This window comes from Heterodontus francisci, chromosome 15, assembly GCF_036365525.1.
Source record: "Heterodontus francisci isolate sHetFra1 chromosome 15, sHetFra1.hap1, whole genome shotgun sequence".
NCBI lineage: Eukaryota > Metazoa > Chordata > Chondrichthyes > Heterodontiformes > Heterodontidae > Heterodontus > Heterodontus francisci.
This window is the reverse complement of record NC_090385.1, coordinates 4,791,110-4,796,448: the sequence shown is the minus strand read 5'-3', so window position 1 is coordinate 4,796,448 and position 5,339 is coordinate 4,791,110.

Sequence of the window (5,339 nt, the reverse complement as noted above, 5' to 3'; positions counted from 1 at the left end):
GACAGGAGCATAATATGCAAGGACACTAATGTTTCTATGTTAAATGTTGTTTATATCTTAGTAGTGTTTAAGAATTTAGTTTTTTTCTACTTAAACAGTTAATTTGTTGATCTAAAGACACCTGGTTTGGTTAGCCTATTTCAGGGGTTAATAAATGGTACAATTTGGCTAGGTATTCCTTTAATTTGGAAATTTTAAATGATATGTTAGGTGATCTGTGGAGAGACGGGATTGAATCTACAGTGTGTTTCTCCCACCACAATCAGAATCATATATTTTGATTGTGGGCTTTGACTTGAGCATAACAGTAAGCACCAGATTATCTGCATTTATTTATGATTCACTCTTTCTGCAGTTAGGTTCCTATAAGGACACCACACCTCAGGAAGGATAGATTAGCCTTAGAGGTGGTGCAGCTCAGATTCACCAGAATAAAATCGGGGCTTAAGAGGGTCAAATTATTCAGAGAAGTTGCATAAATCTGGATTGAATTCTCTTGAGTTTTGAAGATTGCGGGTGATCTGATCGAGGTGTTTAAAATGATAAAAGGATTCAACAGGGTAGATATGGAAAAATTAATTCTTCTGGTGGGGAATCAGGAACTCTTAAAATTAGAGTTAGAACATTCAAACACAAAATCAGGAAGCATTTCTTCACACAAAAGTAGTGGGAATTTGGAACCCTATTTATGCTCTTGAGGATGGCAGGTCAATGGAAAACATCAAAACAGAGATGGATAGATTTTTGTTAGGTAATGGTATCAAGGGATATGGAGCCAAGGTGTGTGAATGGAACTGAAATAGAGATCAGACACTGTGGCCTGAATTTTGTTAGCGCACCACAAATCACAGCGGCGTGCTTTAAAGTCGGCAGTCTGCTTGTGTGGAGTGGCCGCCGCTGATCCCCGCGATATTCCACATGGGGGCTCATTTAAATGGAGGGGACGGAATGGCTGCCCCCGATGTCATAGAGGAGGCGGCCGCTCCATCCTAGGCAATGGTGTCCAGCGCCATCACGCAGGTGCCAGACGGCATTTTTAAAGGGCTTCAATCCCTGAGAAGAAATGTGAATTTTTAAAGTACCATTATGGTTCATTATTTTCAAAATATTAAATAAAAGCTGGAGGCCCTTTCCCACCACTCACACCCCCCCCAATGTTCGTTTTTGGGCCTATCGCTCCAAAATTAAACTTTATTCCCAACCTGAACCTCCCCCCCAAACCTCGTTAACTTTGCCCTTCAACCCCTTCCCACCATCCCCACAGCCAATACAAAGTTTTTTCCCTGTTCCCCACCACTCCCGCCCTGATAATTCCACTCCTCCCCCCCTCCCCACCAGTGTCACACCTCGGAACTCCGAACGGAGTTACGAAGGCATGGGAATTCCGATTGGTGGCCGGAATATCGGCATGGGACGGCCGCTGGGACAAGGTAATTTGATTTGCATTAATGTCCATTCATTTTAATATTAAAATGAAGGCTCCACCGACAAGCGGCGGGAGGGCTGTGCCGATGCCTCACCACCACCGATAAAATGCGACAGGGCCTTCTCGGTGTCAGGGGACATGGCGGGCCACTCCTGGAAGAATTTACTGGGTCCCCCCCCTGCCATGACCCCCCGATGTTGGAGGGCTATTAACATTTAGCCCAATCTAACGGAATGATGGAAAATGCTCTAGGGGCTGAATGGGCTGCTCTGGCTCCTAAATGATAAGCCATGATCTCTGCGTGATTTGCAAACTTCAGAAGCATAAATTGCCATCTAACTTTCTGTCACTAGCCAAATCTGGTTGAGTACCCCCCCTTGTCCAAGCATTAACTGAAAATTACAATTATTTTTGAAAACTGAAACCTGCCCTTTCAAAGAGCCAGCACAGGCACCATGGGCTGAATGGCCTCCTTCTGCTCCTCTGAGATTCTATGCTGCCAGGATGTGTGCTGATCAAACAAAAGCCTTGAAATTGTAACAAACCTTATATGTTCTGGCGTGAAGGGAAGAGGCTGTACAGACTATGTCTCCTCTTTAAATTTCCTTTTCATTTAGTGATGTTTTGAGAGGTTCATTGCAGGAATGCAAATGCTTATTTGAAGCAGAAATTTGCATTTCTTTCAGAATTAAAAGACTGATCTTTGACTCCTGGTCCATCTATGTCAAGGCTGAAGAGGTTTTTCGACATCAAAGCACTGCTACGCAAATAGATTTTTCAACAGCAGTTGATAAAAAGTGACACTAAAATAAAATGAATAATTGATTGCTGAGAAAACACTTCAAATGAGTTTGGGCCAGAAATAGCAGCATATTCTATCACTGAGTGGGAGGCCATGAACAGAATCTTTTCATCTGCTAGCAGCAAGCTCCTTTTCAAATGTAAATCTGTTCTTTCTGTATAGGGGCAATGAAACAATGAATTCATAATTAATACAACTGGCAAACATTGAACAGAAGCATGTTGCTTGGATATTTGGGGATTAGGTGGCTGAAGCAGAATTAAGGGTAAACTGCCATTGAATTCAGGAAATAAAAATTTATATAGAAAGGGTATATTTACAAAAAAAAAGCAAAAATAAGGTGGGCTAGACATTCGATAAGGCTCGTCAACGGGCACAAGGATTACAATGCGCAATTACCCGTCGCTTGATGGAAGTGATGCAGGCAACATGCAAACTTCACGCTGTTTGCTCATCTACATGATTGTGATGGCAGCTCAATGCTAACATTTTCATGTGAGGCTAACACCAATTAAAGCCAGCCTGCACTTCTTCAAGTCAGTTTGCCCCTCTAAAAGGGGAGGTTCATTCTGGCTGCAGCAGCTCATCCAGCTGGCTGGAAATTACATTAGGAGCAGGAAGAAAACTGAGCAATGAAGCAACAGGCCACTGTTACGAACAGGTAGTTAATTATGAAAACAAATTTCTCGATATTTTCAATAACCTGTCCGTGAGTAAATTGTGATTTAAATTTTTCCCTTCTTTTAAAAAGAAGAAACCCTGATGGTGTGTTTCACCACTCTGTCAGTTTGTGAACCCTGACTTTTGAAGGACCGCAACAACACTGTTGTTAAAGTTAAAACAAAGAGGTAGGGTTTATTAACATGCACTCTTAAACTCGGGAGGGGGTTAACTTCGCAATGCACGCTCACAAACATACAAGGAAAGGTAAAGGCATCAAAAGGGCAAGGACATTCACCAAGTAGGAAATAGCTTAATTTCAAACTGACAAGGGTTCCAGTTAAAACTAGAGTCCTTTCTTTTAACCAACATAAAGTCCAAAGCTGGAATTGACCGACTGGAAATGCCAAGTGGAGTAGGAGTCGTAGGAAATCTCTTCTCTTAATCTTTCTTCTCATGCACTTTCAGAGATAAGGTCAGGCAGCTTAGTTTCTGATTTCACCCTTTTTGACAAGAGAGAAACTGGCAGAGAGCAGAGAGATTTTCTTGCTGCTTTGCAGACTGTGGCTTCTTTCCTTCTTCTTGCAGGCAGGCCCTAGGGATACTGAGATGCAGCTTCAAGGCAGCTGTTTTTTTGTATGAGCTGTCCTATAACTGAAACTGTTTCAAAAACAGACACACTAAAAAGGGTGACTTCTCGGTCATGTGACTGTACCCCTTCAAGTAGCTGTCCCACCTCCTGTTGGTGACATGATCTCCCCTCCTCCATTTTAAACAGGTTGAACACAGAAGTAAATCAACTTATACATGTTGTGTATAATGGCAGCTGATAATAACACCCAAGTGCAAAAAATGCTATAATTTAATGGTTTTCATCCATTCGTGACATCAGAGTAGAGCTCCTAGATTCTCAGATGAAATGCTGGTAGTCTTAGTGCAGGAGTTTAAAAGGAGAGAGTCATAAAGTCAATTACGGCACAGAAGAAGGCCATTCAGCCCATCAGATCCATGTCAGCTGTCCATGGAGCTATTCAGTCAGTCCCACTCCCCCGCTCGATCCCCGTAGCCCCGCAAGTCTATTTCCTTCAAGTAGCCAACCAATTTCCTTTTGAAGTCATTGATTGTCCCCGCTTCCACCACCCTCGTGGGCAGTGAGTTCCAGGTCATTATCACCCAATGTGTAAAAAAGCCCTTCCTCACATTCCCTCTGCATCTCATGCCCAAATCATCCAAGTCCTTGTACCATTAGTTAATGGGAATAGTTTTTCCTTGCCTAACTTATCTAAGCCTGTCATAATCTTGCACATTTCTATCAAATCTCCCCTCAATCTCCTTTGTTCTAAGGAAAATAACCCCAGCTTTTCCAACTTAACTTTGTAACTAAAATCCCCCCTCCCTGGAACCATTCTGATAAATCTCCTATGCACCCTCTCAAGGACCCTCACATCCTTCCTGAAGTGTGGTGACCAGAACTGAATGCAATACTATAGTTGGGTCTAACCAGAGCTTTATAAAGGTTCAGCATAGCTTCCCTGCTTTTGTACCCAATGTCTCTGTTTATGAAGCCCAAGAACCCATTTGTCTTACTAACCACTCTCTTAATATAGGCTGCCACCTTCAAAGAATGATGCACATGCACCCTCAGGTCCCTCTGTTCCTGCACACTCTTTAGAACTGTGCCATTAAGTCTATATTGCCTCTCCCTATCCCTTCTGCCAAAATGCATCACCTCACACTTGTCAGTATTAAATTCCATCTGCCATTTGTCTGCCCATTCTGTTAGTCTATCTATGTCCTGTTGCATGTGGTTCATATCATCCTCATTGTTTGCCACACCTCCAGGTTCGGTGTTATCGGCAAATTTTGAGATTCTGATCCATATTCCAAGATCCAAGTCATTTATATATAGAAAAAAAAGCAGTGGTCCCATCACTGACCCTTGAGGAACACCACAGTCTACCATCCTCCAGTCTGAAAAACAACTATTTACTACGACTCACTGTTATCCAATTGGACGCTGACCCTCCTATTCCATGGGCCTCAATTTTTTTAACCAGCCTTTTATGTGGTACCTTATCAGACGCTTTCTTAAAATCCATATAGACAACATCCACTGCATTCCCTTCATCAACCTTCTCTGTTACTTCCTCAAAAAATTCAATTAGACTAGTCAAGCATGATTTGCCTTTTACAAATCTGTGCTGGCTCTCCTTAATTAACTCAAACCTCTCCAAATCCCTGTTGATTTTTTCCCCTGATTATTGTTTCTAAAATCTTACTCACTGCTGACATTAAACTAACTGGCCCGTAGTTGCTAAAAATGTCCTTATACGCTTTCTTGCATAAGGGTGTCACATTTGCCAATCTTCTGGCACCTGACCCGTATCCAGGGAAGATTGGAGGATTATGGCCAGCCCTTCTGCTATCTCCACCTCCACTTCCTTTAGCAAC